This window comes from Lemur catta, chromosome 11, assembly GCF_020740605.2.
Source record: "Lemur catta isolate mLemCat1 chromosome 11, mLemCat1.pri, whole genome shotgun sequence".
NCBI classification, from domain to species: domain Eukaryota; kingdom Metazoa; phylum Chordata; class Mammalia; order Primates; family Lemuridae; genus Lemur; species Lemur catta.
The window spans coordinates 70,295,968-70,313,124 of record NC_059138.1 but is presented as its reverse complement, the minus strand read 5'-3'; the positions used below and the strand labels follow the sequence as shown (position 1 = coordinate 70,313,124).

General features: G+C 40.0%; 1 protein-coding gene and 1 non-coding gene across 3 annotated transcripts in view; one reads left to right on the top strand and one right to left on the bottom strand.

Annotated features, from left to right (window-relative positions):
* Positions 1-17,157, top strand: part of IGF2BP3 (insulin like growth factor 2 mRNA binding protein 3) — a 119,312-nt gene that overhangs the window by 57,507 nt on the left and 44,648 nt on the right. The window lies entirely within an intron of this gene.
* On the bottom strand, positions 1,048-1,120 carry LOC123647884. Its single transcript, XR_006738413.1, has one exon. It is a non-coding gene; the product is annotated as a small nucleolar RNA SNORD65 (small nucleolar RNA).

Sequence of the window (17,157 nt, the reverse complement as noted above, 5' to 3'; positions counted from 1 at the left end):
GACCTAGAGGAATTGGTATGCAGAGTACCTCTTGTCATTTTGCGTAGAGCATGCAGCATTCCCGTGAGGTAACAGGGTAGGGTTAGGCACGCGTTGGTGTGAGGCCAGTTAGTAGCTTCTGCCTGAGACCTGAGAGGAGACAGCGTGGTTCGCCCTCAGAACTGAGCTGGTGCTAGTGCAGGCCCCACCATCTCTGGCTCACCCCAGCCAGCTGACAGCATGGTGCTCTCCTGGGCTTAATGCCATTCTGTCTCCCTTTCCTCACCTGCTGAGCCCTCCCCTGTTGTTGCTGCTGCCTCTTCAGGAGCCTTCATTAGATTTATCTGAGTGCCTACTCTGTGCTAGAGGAGAATCTGCTGTACGAGGCAGCTTTGATATCTTACCCAAGTCAGCTTCTCTGGACTTCACAAAAAAACAGATTCTTCCTAGCTCTGATTTTCACTAAATGTTTCTCAGGCCTTGGGTATTGTCTCAAAAATAGAAGGCAGACGTGGTGGGGTTTCTGTGTCTGAACATGGAACAAGCCCCAGAATGGCGCAGTGGAAAGACTGGGTGGGGACTGGGAGGGCAGCTTCTTGCTGGCTGTGAGTCTTTGGGTAAAGGTGGCTGAACCATACAGAGCCCGTTTCCCCTCTGTGAAAAGGGGATCAGCAATAAGGCCCTGTCAGGGTCACTGTGAGAACCAGCAAATAAGACAGGGGCCTCGCCCGTAGCAGGAATGGGCATTATGAACTAATGCACTTTCCTTCAAGGCATGTGTCATTTGGCTGAAATTCTCATGCTCTGTGCTCCATTATTGTGAACTATTTTACTTCCTCAACCCCATCAGTCTGTTAGTTGCAGGGGTTTTGCACACATGCTATTTCTGCCAAGAATCCATTTGCTCCTTTTTGTCTGTCTTAATTCCTAATTATTGTTTAGCTTTCAATTTAGATGTCATTTCTGCCATACCTGGATTAGGTATCTCTCCTATATTCCTCTCATGCTTAGCACTATGGTAGCACTTAGTGCATGTATTGTATTCTCCCTCAAATATCTTTTTTTTTTCTTCAGAAAACTGTAGGTTCACCACTACACAATCTGCCGTTAATTCCAGCGATCTTGGGTGATTTCATCATTTGATTTACCACCTTATATTTTATAATTTTTTATTTTTTAGAGACAACGTCTCACTCTGTCACCCATGGCTAGAGTGCAGTGGCATCATCATAATTCACTGCAGCCTTGAATTCCTGGGCTCAAGCGATTCTCCTGCCTTAGCTTCCCAAGTATCTGGGACTATAGGTGCGCACCAATTTTTCTATTGCCCAGCTAATTTTTCCATTTTTTTGTAGAAATGGGGTCTTGCTCTTGCTCAGGCTGGTCTTGACCTCATGGCGCTGTGTCCCCTGTGTTGTCATCAAAGACCTGGAACAATGCCTGGTGTGGACTGGCTGGTCGTATTCACTCACTGAGCCTGTCTTGTTTGGAAACTTAACTCTGTAATAGGTTGTTGAGTTTTGTAAAAAATAGTTGAGTGGATTTTTTTGTGTGTGTACATACAAGGGAGGATAGATATAAGAAAATAGAATATATATTTGTTGTCCCAGGTCATTGCATTTCATGATGTAGAAATCAATCGCTGTCTTTTTTTTTTTTTTTTTTTTTTTTAACATTTTGGGGTTTTTGCTTGTCTTTTTTTGGTAGAGGCAAATGGAAATCTTTGCAAGCTATGCTAGCCCTTCACTAGCAGGGGATCAGATATTTTGGAAAATATCTTGCAGGTATTTTATCTTGATTTGGTTACTTGTTTTAAGTAGTTCAGGCTTTTGGGGTTAGGCTTTGTGGTAGGATATCATAATACGCAGTGTTCTGTTTTGGGTAAAGCTCAATTTTTTACTTATTTTTTTAGAGGAAAACTTTAGACAGTGTTAAAGGACTGAGCATCAGTCAGGGATGGTCCTTATGGCTGTGTAATGGAGTAGGCTGCGCCCCCAGATGCCAGCCTCATTATGGCGGATTAGTGCTAAGCTCTTCTGAGCTTACGATCATTACTCCATGTTCTCCTGTCTCAGCAAATCTGATGCCCATCAACTCTGAGCATGTTCTGTGTACTTTCAATATGCTAGTATTGTTTAATGCTACTTGAAGTTGCCCAGCTGAACAAATATTTCTGATTTCAAGTAATCTACATGATTTCTTTCCCATAAAAGACACGACTTCATCATGTTTCTTTCTTGCTTAACTAAACATGGACAAGCCTTTCATCAGTCACAGCTTTGTTTCTGTATGGTAGGAATTTTATCCTGACTTTCTGTTTAATGTTTGTTTAAAAAGAGGACCTTTGCTCATATGTTCCCCTTTGCTACTCGAGAGAGCTTTGTAGTACTAGAGAGCTTGTATAACTTCTTTACCGACTGACTACGTTCAGCTTGGTGTTGTCTGCTGCTGAGCAGGGTCACACCTCTACTGTATATTTTTAGAGTATTAACTTTACCACTGACTTCATGTCAGTTTTTTAAATTCTTAATCCGCCCCCCTCCCCACCCCCTGGCTTTATTTTTCTCTCACAGATATTTTTAAAAATCTTGTGTTGATTGTAAGGTGCTTCATACCTTTGGGAAATTATTTTTTAGTTGTATAAGTTCTTCTGTAGCTAAAAGACCTTGGTGTGTGAACTAGAACTCCTTTAGAAATCTGTCACTTGTTAGTTTTTTTTTTTTAAATCACACAACGCATATACACATCTGAAAAATTACAGTATATACACATGTAGGATGTATTTAATTTATCAGACAGTCTTCAAAGCAGGATTTGTGTACCTCTTGTAATACCTCTTGAAGCCTCTCAAGGATGCAACTCCTTGATTAAGGGTCCCTGGTAGGAATCTGCGGTACTTGCTTTGCCCTCTTCCTTCCACGGCAGGAGGGACTCTTGCCACTGAGCTTAGATTAAGCCTCTTGCCCAGGGCTCCAGATAGTCCCAACCAGTTGTCTGCAGCTGACGTGCAGAATGAACATCACTGGCCTCCTTGCACTAGACGATCTTTTAAGGGCCTGTCCATTTGAATGCTCATTTAGTTCTGCCCCCTTGAGAATATAAAAATCCTCCCAATATGTGAAGAGAGCACCATTTAGGCAGAACCTTGTTTATTTGAGAGAAAACTTCCAGATCACTCATCTGTTTCTCCTGGGTTCTACTCCTCTGACCCTTACAGTTTATTTCTGTCTTGGGGCACAGTCTCTTACTGTTTTTAAAGAGACCAGGTCTCTATCCACTGCAACTTCGAGCTCCTGGGCTTAAGCAATCCTCCTGCATCAGCCTCCTGAGTGAGTAGCTAGGACTATAGGCGTGGGCCACCACACCTGGCTACAGTTTCCAAGTCCCCTAGAGTAGGGTTCAAAACTGAGCACAGTATCCTCTAGCGCTCTGAACTGTGCTTACTGTGGTGTGGAATCTTAACTCTCCTTGACATTTGTTCAATGAATGGAAGATTACTTGCCTATATTCCCAGGGCATGAGACTTTCATTGATTATAATTGAACTAGCTTGTAGCTATTAAGAATTTTAAAGTGTTATTGAGTTACGTGTTAAAAGGTACATGTGGAAGGAGGCTTTTGAGAATGAGGTGTCTGATGTAACCTGTTGCCTGGCACTAACATGAAGGACCGGTCTGGGTGATTGATCAGTGGTGAGGCGATGGCACAGGCTGTCGTTCTGCAGGGCAAGGGCCCTTCTAGAAGGCCACTTAAGTAGACAGAAGACATCCTGAGATTGAATGACAGCAAGTTCTCCTTGGTCATGGAAGCTGAGGTAGGTTAATTCTAAGAAAGGTGATGAGACTTGCCGAGCACCCCCTGAGGTGTGTCAGGTATCAGGATATTGTCAGTACAAACTCCTGAGGAATTGACCAGTTAAGGAGTTCACTTTAATTATCTTTTTGCTCCTTTTTTTTTTTTCTTTAAAAAGAAACAGGGCCTCACTTAGCCTCCCAAATAGCTAGGACTGCAGGTGCATGCCACCACACCTGGCTAATTTTTTTGTAGTTGTTGTTAGAGACTAGGACTCACCATGTTGCCCAGGCTGGTCTCAAACTCCTGGCCTGAAGTGATCCTCTCATGTGGGCCTCCCACAGTGCTGAGATTATTGGCTTGAGCCACAGCTCCTGTCCTTAATTATTTTAAATTAGAAAGGTTTTTGTGTTCATTGTAGAAAACAGCAAAAGAAGTACTTATAATCCTACCATTCAGAGATAACCATCATTAATAGCTGTGTATCTTTGTTGATCTTTATATAGCGTGAGCTAGTTCACTGTCCTTGTTTTTTATTTTTTCCCCCTCCAGGATGGTTTTCCAGTTGTGACAGCACCACTCACTGAATTGGCCTTTTCTTGAGCTCAGCCTTTGTGCCATCTGGGACCGAGACATGTTCACAGAAGGGTTGCCTTTCTTATTTGAGGCCTAGCCAAGCTTGGGCAGGTCTGGTTAATCAGGGTTAGTGAGGAAGGGACCTGTGGTTCTGCCTTCTTGGCCACGTCTGCCGTGCCATGGGCTGTAGTAACCGTCTGTGTACGACAGTGGTGAATGTAGAGAGGAGCAGTGTCTTCCTTCCTTCTTATCCTGCCCCCAGCCCCCAGTCATTTTCATCTTACACACATTGTGTTTTTGTAGGCTGGTTGTGCTGGTTAGGGTGTGTAGCAGATTGGCTTATGGAGCCTGTTGTTTCTTGAACTTGATGCATTGAAGAGTAAGAGCTGGAAGTGGTGGTTATAACATTCCGTCTCCTTGCCTCAAGTTCTTATTCATCTTGATTTTGTTATTCTACCTTCTATATGTTAGAATTTATACTTGCCAGGGTGTGTACTGGGCTTGTCTACAGGCAACTGTGTCGGTGCTTTTTATTATCATTTTTTCAACCTACAGAAAAACTTTTTTGTTTGTAATCATTTGGATGACACATTTCTTGGAGATTATTCTGCTTTGCTTTGGTGATATTTGAGTCAAAGGAGGAAGGCATCTGTAGTACTTGAGTCATTGTAATACAAGTCCCAGTTTTGAGTTTTGTTTGTGGCTCAGTTCTGAAGAAGTTAAAAATTGTTCAGCGCCGGCTTCCAGGAATAGGTCAGAATGTCCGAATATCTTTAAAAACCCATCATGACTATTATAGCTGTCTTTGTACCCCTGGAAAGCGAGAATGTCATGCAGGGGTTGAGACTGTGTCATAGCCATAAAATTGAGATTCAAACAAACAACAGAAAAAAGGCAACAACAAATCCAAGGTGACAGAAACATCTGTGAAGTTTTTAGGCTTCTTTCCAAAAATTAAAGTCTTCGTCCTATATAATTGTGGCTTTGGCATCCCTGTGCTGTATACACACAGCCCGTGACGAAAGAGGGAAAGGGATGAAGGTAGTTGTGCTGTTACAGGTTCGTATTTAATTCTAGCTGGTGTTTGAGGGATTTCATTCATGTGCGAGAGTGGGATGCCGTGGGCTGGGGTTGAATCTTCCATCTAGATACTTGGTTTCCCCCCGATCTAGTTAGTGGTATTCTTTGTTTGCCTGTAGCTCGGTTGCTTCATCTGTCATCGTGTCCTAGTCAGTCAAGGGACAGGACTCTTGTTCACTTGGTATTTTGGTTTTGAACAGATTTTCTTCAGAAACCTCAGTTAAAGAATGACTTAAATGTACCTCTCCCCATTATAAATAATACAGGACCATTGAATAAAATTTGGAAAGTAAAGTCCAAAAATGTTTTGGTGTATTAGCTTTCGTACTTCTATGCAGGTGGGCACACACATAGAATTAGCAGATCACAGTGTGAATCCTTTGGCCTCTTGATGTTACAAAACTGTTACAGGAACTTTGTGCTCTGTACTTCCCCCACTAACAGACAAGACAAGCTGTTTACCCATAGCCTCTCCAGCGTACTCCATGGTAAAATAATTCAAAATCTTAGCCAATTTTATCTGCAAAAACGAACATCATTTCACTTGGCATTTTTGCCTATCTTTGACCAACAGTGACGTTTTTAAATGCCTGTTGGCCATTTGTTTTTGGCTGTCATTGCTGTTTGTGGCTCCTTTTCTCTCTCTAACTCTGTATGTCTGATGATACTCTTCACACTTTTTGGGCAAACGCTATTTACAATGTGTTGATTAAAGATTTATCATCAGATCTCTTTTTTCCATCAGTGTAGGCTTATAATTTTTTTTAAACAGTACTAATTATATTGCATATAATTCAATTTCCTGCTTTTGGTTTTCTTATGTAAACCTCAGAGCCTTTTTCTCACGTCAAACATTGGGAGTAATATTCGTTTTCTTATTGATTTATAATAAGTTAAGCCATATTAGTAGGTCTTCTTTCTAATAGTTTTATTAAGACATGGGTGGCATATAGTAAGCAATGTATCTTCAAAGTGTATAACTCCATAAGCTTTGACATATGTATACACCTGTGAAACCATCCCCATAGTAAAAAAGTAAGCATAACTATTGCTACCCAGAAAGTTCCTTGTGACCCTCTGTAATCCTTCCCACCCCTCCCCGCAAGCAACTGCTGCCTTGGTTTCTGTCACTGTAGTTTGCAATCTAGGGTTTTACATAAAAAGTCATAGAATGAGTACTTTGTCTAGTTTCTCTGATTCAGCATAATTATTTAAAGATTTACCTGTGTTGTGTGAATCAATAGTTCATTCCTTTTCATAGCTGAATAGTATTCCATTCCGTGTATACCACAATTTATCTGCTTACCTGTTGATGGACATTTGGGTTGTTTCTAGTTTTTGACTACTGCAAATAAAGATGCTGTGAACATTTATGTGTTTTTCTTTATATGGGTGTATGCTTTTGTGGGGATCCACTCAGACCCCCAGAGTTGGTAAGATTATTTTTTTTATCTAAAAATTTTTGTTTTGTTTTTCCTGTTTATATTTAAGCCACTTGATCTGTCTTACAAAATATGAAGATTCTTTTAAACCAAAGGCTTTTGAAATTCACCAGATGCAGAAAGAAGCCCATTCAGAGCTTCCCTAATCTGACTAAAGGCAGAAACTTGTGGGAATGAGGCTGCCATAAATCCCCTTTCCAGGGGAGTTTTAATGGCCTCAAAAAAAAAAAAAAAAAAAGATACAAAGAAGACCATTCTTACCTGTGTAAACAAACTGTATAACACTTTATCTCCCATGTCCCTCAAAACTCATTTGTCTTTCCATAGTAGCTTTTTCTCCCTTCTGTCTCCTGGCTAGTTAGCTGTATAACCCCCCATCTTTAGCTGTTTAGAGAGCTACTTCTGTGTACTCCCATATGCATATGAAATAGTTTTGGTTTTTTTCCCCTCCTGTTAATCTGTGTGCTGTCAGTTGGATTTGCAGGCCCCGAATCACTGAACCGAAGTTGGTAAAGGAAGATTTTTCCTCCTGACACTTCCATTTCTCTTGCGTCAATATTTAGGGGTAGAATAACTGGTTTATGAGATAAGTATGTTTAATGTGTTAAGAGATTTCCAAACTGTTTTCCTAAATAGTTGCATTATCTTATCTTCTTGCCAGCAGGTCCAGTCCTCAGCAACATTTGAATTTTAGCCATTCTAATAGGTGTGCAGTATCTCATTTTGTGTGTGCCTATAATTGCTTTATTGAGATATTCGTATACCAAGTGGCTTCTTTCACTTACTATAATGTTTTGAAGGCTCGTGCATGTTGCAGCTTGTGTCAGTGCTTCATCCCCACCCCCGTTTTGGTAAAACCTTTTTATTTTAGAATAGCCATAGATTTACAGGGAAATTGCAAAGATAGTGTGGAGAGTTCCCATATGCCCTCTACCCAGTCTCTTCTGTTATTTTGTGTTTTGTTTTGTTTTGTTTTTGTTTTGTTTTTGAGACAGTCTCACTCTGTTGCGGGGCTAGGGTGCCATGGTGTCAGCCTGGCTCACAGCAACCTCAAACTCCTGGGCTCAAGTGATCCTCCTGCCCCAGCCTCCCAAGTAGCTGGGACTACAGGCATGCGCCACCATGCCAGCTAATTTTTTCTATTTTTAGTTGCACAGATAATTTCTTTCTATGGTTAGTAGAGATGGGGTCTAGCTCTTGCTGAGGCTGGTCTTGAACTCCTGACCTTGAGCGATCCTCCCACCTCAGCCTCCCAGAGTGCTAGGATTACAGGCGTGAGCTACCGTGCCTGGCCTGTGTTTAATATTTTGAGGAACTGCCAAACTGTTTTCCAAAGTGGCTGCATCACTTTACAATCCTACTAGTAATGAATGAGGGTTTTCATTTCTACACATCCTTGCCAACACTTACTTTGTCTTTTTATTTTAGCTATTCTCGAGGGTGTGAAGTGGTATCTTGTGGTTTTGATTTCCATTTCCCTGATGAGGAACAATGTTGAACATCTTTTCAAATGTGCATTTGGTATGCATATATCACCTCTATATTGGCTGATGAGTCTTGTTAAAATGTTTTGAACATGTAAAAATTGATTTACCTATCATAGAGTTTTGAGGTTTCCTTGTATATTCCGATACAAGCTTTTTATCAGATAATGGTTGGCAAATATTTGCTTCCAGTCTGTGGCTCATCTTTATTAATGGTGTCTTTCAAAGAATATTGGGGGAAATTTTCATTTTCTTATTGATCTGTACGAGTTTCGTGTTCATTCTTAAGTCATGTTTGTAGATCTTTTTCAAATGTTTCTAATTCTTAAAACTTTGTACAACGGGCAGTTCCAAGCATATACAGATGTAGAGAGAATAGTGTACTGAATCTCCCCATGTACCTTTCCTCTAACTTCCAATTTTCAGCTAATGGCCAATCTCATTTTCTCTCTGTCTATATAGAGATATATAGATACCATCAGATAATTTTGAATACCTTTTAGATAATTTCACTGGTAATTATTTCAGCATGTATCTCTAAAAGATATGGATTTTTATTTATTTTTTAGAGATAGGGCCTTGCTCTATTGCCCAGGCTGGAGTGCAGTGGCTCCTACTCATAGCTCACTGCAGCCTCCAACTCCTGGGCTCAAAGGATCCTCTTGCCTCGGCCTCCCAAGTAACTAGGACCACAGGCATGTATCACCATCCCCAGCTAATGTTTTAATTTTTATTTTTTTCAAGACAGGGGTCTCACTATGTTGCCCAGACTGCTCTTGAACTCCTGGCCTTATGCTATCCTGCTTCAGCCTCTCAAAGCGCTGGGATTACAGGCACGAGCCACCATGCCTGACTTAAAAGATAGGGATTTATTTAAAAAAAAAAAAAAAAAAAAAACAGTGTCACATACACAATTCTTATAAAATGTGAAGTTTGTTCAAATATCTTAGTTGTCTCACATTTGAAAAATAATTTGTACCAGGATTCAAATAAGGTCTGTATTTTGCAGTTAGTTGATTTCTCTTAAGCCCCTTAATTTTTAAGTTCCTACTCCTTTTTTTTTCTTTGCCATTTCTTGAAGAAACTGTTTTTATACTGCCATGTTTAGATTAGCTGATTTCATCCTTGTAGTGTAATACATGTTCCCCAGTCCTGAGTATTCCTGTGAATTTAGCAGTGATCTCAACTTTGACTGCTAGAATCATGTGGGGAGTTATATAAAATTCTATTGTCCAGGCTGTATCTCTTACTAATTAGAATTTCTAAGGTTAGGACCCAGGCATCAGTATTTCAAACTCCCCAGGTGATTCTACTGTGCTGCTAAGATTGAGAACCACAATAGGCTTGGGTCATATTCAGGTTTTTTCTCTCTCCCTCCTCCCCTTCCCTCTTTCTCTTTAAGCAAGAGTACTTCATGGATGATGGTACAGACTTCTGTCAGGAAGCACATACCTGGTTTTCTCTTACTGTAGTGTTCACAGCCATAGATTTTTTTTTTCATTCTTATTTCAGCATATTGTGGGGGTATAAAAGTTTAGGTTACGTATATTGCCCTTGCCCCCCACCCCCAGTCAGAGCTTCAAACGTGTCCATCCCCTAGACAGTGAGCATTGCACTCATTACGTAGGTATACACCCATCCCCATCCCCCACCCCCCCGCCCCCATCTGCCCGATACCAGATCAGTGTCATTCCTTAATGTGCTCTTAGGTGATGATCAGTGAAACCAATTTGATGGTGAGTACATGTGGTGCTTATTTTTCCATTCTTGGAATACTTCACTTAGTAGAATGGGTTCCACCACAGCCATAGATTTTTGAGAGATCCATTATTTCATGAAGGGAGGCAAAAAGGTCATTTTCCAATTCTGTTATTTTTTTCATTTATTAATTAAAACACTTGTGTAAAGAGAAACTTTCTAGGTATGCTGTTTCGTTACTGTGAGATTCAATTCCTATAAGAAAGGCAAGATTATCGTTTAATTCTACAGATGCTCCCCTAGTTATGATGAGGTTATGTCCTGTTGAAAATATTATAAGTCAAAGATGTATTTAATACACTTAAGCTACTGAATGTCATAGGTTGGTTAGCCTAGCATACTTTAAATGTGAACACTTAACATTAGCTTACAGTTGGGCAAAATCATCTAACACAAAGCTTATATTGTAATAAAGTCATGTAATTTAATGAATACTATACTGAAAGGGAAAAACAGAATGGTTATTTGGGTACTCAGTTTCTACTGAATGCATATCACGTTTGCACCATCGTAAAGTCAAAAAATCATGAGTGGTGAGGACCACCTGTATTTCTTTACGTTTTCAGTTTTCTAGTGGCAACTGATATAGTTTTCTTTAAATAATTGAGTTTATAATAGCATTTTATGTTTCAGTCCGTTTGTTAACTTTATTCGTGGTCAAATTGTCCCATTTTTAGCCAGCGGGGTATATTTCAAGTTGGCTCCTGAGTCCTTTGGACAATATACCTTTATAGGTTTTGAAAAGAAGAAAGCAAAGAAACTAGTATATAAAGGACATCAACATGGGCTGGGTGCAGTGGCTCACACCTGTAATCTTACCATTTTGGGGAGGCCAAATCAGGAGGATCACTTGAGGCCAGGAGTTTGAGGAAGCAGTGAGCTACGATGATGCCACTGCACTCTAGCCCATGCAATAGAGCAAAACTTGTCTGAAAAAAAAAAAAAAAAAAGAAAGACACCAACATGAACTATAAAAGTTGCTTTCATTCTTATAAAGAAAATACATGATTGTTATAGGAAAAAACTTAACAAAAAGTCAAAATGAAAATTTCCACTTAATAGATTTGTAAAGAACTTCCTGAAAGTGCTTTATTTTTGGCTATGTACATGTGGTTATTTACATAAATGAAGTGATGTAATCAATGCTGTTTTCTATAAGCTGGTTTTATTACCTACCAGGTGTTTTATAAAGATCCATTCATGGCCGTTCTTTTTAAACGGCTGCATAGTTGGGAAAAACTGATTTATATTTTGTTGGGTGGGTTTGTAGATTGTTCCCGATTTCTCATTTTTATAAACAGGGCTTTTAAAAACCACTGTATTGAGATGTCACTTACATGCCTTATAATTCACCCATTTAAAGTATACAATTCAGTGGTTTTTTTTTTAGCATATTCACAAACATGCTTCTGTCACAGTTAATTTTAGAACATTTTCATCACCTCAGAGAAACCCTGCACCCTTTAGCTCTCGCTCTCCTGTTCTCCCCTCTCCCGCCTGCCCCCGTGAGTCCTAAGCAACTACTAATCTTTCTGACTCTCGATTTGCCTGTTATGGGCATTCCACATAAATATAATCATGTAATATATGGTCCTTTTTGTCTGGCTTCTTTCACTTACCAAAATGTTTTCACGATTCTTCCATGTTGTAGCCCATATCCATACTTTGTTCCTTTTTATTGCCTAATGATACTCTACTGCATGAATAATACCACATTTTATTTATCCATTCATTAGTCGATGGATGTTTGTATTGTTTCCACTTTTTGGCTATTATAAATACTGCTCTTATGAACATTCATGTACAATTTTTTGTGTGAACATGTGTTTTCATTTCTCCTGGGTGTACTACTGGGAGTGGAATTGCTGAGTCATATGGTAATTCTATGTTAAACGTTTTGAGGCATTGCCAGATTGTTTTCCAAAGTGGTTGCATTTTACATTGTTACCATCAGTGTAAGAAGCTTCCAATTTCTCTATCTTTTGCAGACACTTGTTATTATTTGCCTCTTTGATTATAACCATCCTACTGGGTGTAAAGTGGTGTCTTAATGTGGTTTTGGTTTGCATTTCCCTTATGACTAATGATGTCAGGCATCTTTTCATGTGTTTATTGACTGTGTATCTTCTTTGAAAAAATACCTATTCATATTTTTGCCCATTTTATGGGGTTATTTATCACTGACTTACTGTAAGAGTTCTTTATATATTCTCGATACAAATCTCTTTAATTAGATACACGATTTGCATGTTAGCCTGCACGTGAATATGTAAATCCGTGAGCTTACGTGTCCTAATTTTTGCTCTATACTTCCATCAGTATTCATTTTATGTGAATAATTAGTATTAACTCCTGACCTTGAGCGATCCTCCCACCTTGGCCTCCCAGAGTGCTAGAATTATAGGCATGAGCCACCGCACCCGTCTTTTCACTTTCTTGATAGTGTTCTATGAAGCATGAGGTTTTTAATTTTGCCTTAAACATTTTTGTGCAGTTGGACTACTTGAGTGTTTATGATGGCTGCTCATTATTATTGTATGTGTAATTGGTAATTTACTTAACCATTCCTCATCATGTAATAAGTGACACCGTCACGAACATGTCTAGGTGTCCATAAATTTTCACCCAAATTCCTGATGATTTCTTTAGTGATGATTAAACAGAAATGAATTAGCATGTTAAAGATTAAGAATGTTTCAAGGCTTTTTTGGGGTCAAATTTCTTGTGAGAAACGTTATGTCAAGTTACACTCCTATCAGCAAAGCACAAAACTTTTTTCACTACTCCCTTGTTAGTGCTGCATGTTGATATTAACATTTATTAGCTGCAATTCATTTGGGCCCGTTGGTGTTCCTGGCCCTCTTGCAATTGGAGCTGCTGTGTTTTTTTCAAACTATCTGTGTTTTAAAGTCAGTTTTACCAAATTATGCTTTTTCGTGGTCTGGTATTCTTAACTACACCTGTTAGATGGGATATTGTGTCCCAAGGATTCAAAATATTGGGGGGTGGGGGAGGATGGTTTTGTCTGTACAGAGCATGTATAGACTTTTTTCTTTGTCATTATTCCCTAAACAATATAGTATAGCAGCTGTTTACATAGTATTTACATTGTATTACGTGTTATAAATAATCTAGAGATGATCTAAATTATATGGGAGGATGTGTTTAGATTATATGCAAATACAATACTATTTATATAAGGGAATGAATATCCACGAACTTTGGTATCCGAGGGGGTTCCTGGAACCAGTCCCCCATGGATACTGAGGGAAACCTGTTTATATTGTGTTTTGTTGATCCATTCATTAGTTTAATACACACTTGGGGTTGCTTTCACCTTTGACTGTGTGAAAAATGTTGCTATGAACATGGGTGTACAAATATCTCCTTGAGTCCCTGCTTTGAATTCTTTTGGGTATATACCCAGAAGTGGAATTTCTGGATCATATGGATATGGTAGTTCTATTTTTAATTTTTTTGAGGAACTGCCATGCTATTTTCCATAGCAGCTGCGCCATTTTACCCAGCAATATATGAGGGCTTCAATTTTTCCACATCTTTGCCAGCACTCATTATTTTCCTTTTAAAAAAAATCATAACTGTTCTAATGGATGTGAAGTGTTCTTTCCTTGTGGTTTTGATTTACATTCCCCTAATGACTAATACTGTCACACACCTGCTTTTCTTTCTTCTTTTTAAAGACAGAGTCTTGCTGTGTTGCCCAGGCTGTTCTCAAATTCTTAGTCTCAAGTGATCCTCCTAGTTGCCGAGATTACAGGTGTAAGCCACCGTGCTTCGCTAGGCATCTTTTCTTGTGACACACATACTTCTGCAAACATATGGAGAGACCCACCAAACTGACAGTGGTTTCTTCTAGAGTTGAGGGGAAGTCCCTGTTTTGGAAGCAGGTGGCTCAAAAAAGACTCTAATGTTAAACTATTTTGAGTGTTTTTACAAGTATTTCTGTGAGTAAAATATAGCCCAAGTTAATGCCGGTTAATACCTTCATCTGAAGCAGACAGAAATATGTTAATAGTATTTAGTGCTTGGAACATGAGCTAGAGAAACCTGGCAGTTGATAAAACTCTTTATCTGTCTAAAGGACAGTTTTGGTTTTCCAGTGGAGGCGATGGCCAAGTAAGGATTGAACTGGTTTCCGTCTATATGTTTATATTAAATTGTACGGGGAAAGGAAGCAGCTTATTAGACCAAGTAAAGAGTGTGGGCTCTGGAATCTGATAGCTGAGGTTGGAATCATTTCTCCAGCACCTGACTATCTATTGAGTTCTGACAATGTCAACTTCCCTGTGCTGCGGTTTACCTGTGTATAAAATGGGATATTGTTACCTCATTGGATTGCGTGTGTTAAATGAGTTAAAGTAGATAAAATTTTTGGGACAGGGCTGCTTCCAGAGAGCACTCAAATGTTATCAGTCATCATGACTGGTGACTGGAAAAAGGCTAGTATGGTGGATAGAACAGAGTGGCCTTAGAGGATGCGTGGATCACACGGAGCCTTCGGGGCACATTAGTGATTTAGAGTGCTATCTAAAATATAGGTGCGGTGGCTCATGCTTGTCATCCTAGTACTTTGGAAGGCTGAAGTGGGAGCATCACTTGAGGCCAGGAGTTAAAGACTAGCCTGGGCAACCTGGCGAGACCCCATCTCTACAAAAAATTTTTTTAGACGGCGTGTAGCGTGCACCTGTAGTTCCAGCTACTCAGGAGGCTGAGGCTGGAAGATCACTTGAGCCCAGGAGTTAGAGGTTACAGTGAGCTATGATCATGGCACTGCACTCCAGCCTGGGCAGCTGAGTGAGACCCTGTCTCTAAAAAATAATATATTTATTAAATATATATATTTTCATATATAAAATATATTTTTTTAATACAAAGGGAAGCTCTGTACAGTGTGACTTGATCAGCTCAGCTTTTAAAAGACAGTTCTAGCTCAGCACTGTCCAGTAGAAACATCATGTAAGTCATTTATGCTGTGGATGCATTTCTTCCACTGTGACTTTAGAGGTCAGTGTGAGTGGATGGTAACTTAGACCGTCACGTCTCTCTCTCTCTCTCTCTCTCTCTCTCTCTCTCTCTCTCTCTCTCTCTCTCTCTCTCTCTCTCAGTGGCTCTGTTCACATGACTTTCTTTGTTTTTTTTTGAGACAGAGTCTCGCTCTGTTGCCTGGGCTAGAGTGAGTGCCGTGGCGTCAGCCTAGCTCACAGCAACCTCAGACTCCTGGGCTCAAGCAATCCTCCTGCCTCAGCTTCCCAAGTAGCTGAGACTACAGGCAGGTGCCACCATGCCTGGCTAATTTTTTCTATATATATTTTTTAGTTGTCCAGCTAATTTCCTTCTAATTTTAGTAGAGACGGGGTCTCGCTCTTGCTCAGGCTGGTCTGGAACTCCTGAGCTCAAACGATCCACCCAACTTGGCCTCCCAGAGTGCTAGGAATACAGGCGTGAGCCACCGCGCCCAGCCCTCACATGACGTTTTGGAATCCTAAAGTAGTATCTCCTCGCTAACTTCTGAAAGTTGAGAGTGGCTAGAAAATTATGAATTCTTGTTCTATGTGACTCTAAAACTGGAACCTCCATGTGGTTTGATTGAGGGTTCCCTCTGGTGTTTTTCAGTGGTGAGAATGATGTGCAATGTGGCTTCGGAGATTATCAATGATCTGGTCTGTGTGTGCAGGCCTTCTTGACTTGAAAGTCATTTTCAGATTTTGGGAGGGAATGGTTTGAATGTTATCCAAGTAATTATGATGATAACATTTTAGAGGAATTTACATTAAGATGGCTATTTCTTTATTTTTTATTTGAATTTTATACCAGTATTGACTAGAAGTGATTATTGGGATCTGCAGTGTTCACTATTCTTTGTTTTATAGTATAGCTAGCTTTCTCTCAGATAGATGTAAAAGAGCAAAGTTCCTGGGATGATTTTACCCTTAACAGACAAGTAGCTCCTGTTAAACTGTTTTGAACTGTGTTCGGAGGCAGTTGCCTTCGTTTCCATAGCCCTAGCTCTACAAAGTTGATTCTGTGGAGGCTTTTTGCTTTTCTCGTTGAAATGAGGAATAGTAAAAATGACTTCTGGTGTACACCCAGCCTGCAAATGTTTCAGACCAGTTTTGGTATTTGGAAGGTTGTATGTTTGTGGTTTTGACAAGGTGTGTGTCGGAACAAGAAAGGGTAAAATATCTTGCTTTGAATTTTACTGTAATTTCACTGTGGTTTTTGTAATGCTTGTGACTTCCACTTCCACATCTTTTTGTATGAACACACTACAAATATCTGCTTATATTAGCATTACTATGGACTTTCAAAGGAACCTAGAATTAGCTTCCTTTCCCCTCAGGCAAAGACAGTTGTGACTTCTTTTTAACTTCTTACCTTTTATTGTTCCCCACTGAGCTGAGTTTTCGGTTCAGAGGTAAATTCCAGAGAGATTTTTAGGCTGGAGATTGGTACACAGACTGTGATGCCCAACATTGTTCTGTCATCTTGTTAAACACATAAGGCAATTGTAACATACGCAAATAAGGAAGACTTGCAACCTAAGATGATGTGTGAAAAATTATCTGCTAGGTTAAGCATGGAAACCAGGGTTAACTATGAAAAATAGATTACTTGTGACACACCTGACAATCACATCACTATAGTTAGTAATCACTAGTCTAGTGGGAGAATAAAGATCAGGAAAGAGATTATAAAATGACATTGCTTTCATTTCCAGGAACAGGTGTTGTGGAAGCTGGGGGAGAGGGGCACTTAACCCAGCCTTGAGGGTGTGATGGAGCATAGGTGTGGGGAAGTATCTGGAACAGGTAGACAACCTCCTATACCAGGCTGAAGGCTGGACAACATCTATAGCAATTTGAAACCACTGACAGGTAGTAACTTCCGGCAGGAGGATAGTCCTGAGGAGTTGGGCTGGAGGCAAGCGTGCCGCTCCTACTCTTGGTTCAGACAGTTCAAGGTGATGGGACCCGAGCAGGGGTGTGTCTGTAGAGCACAAATTACATACTTCATGCCTGTAGTGGC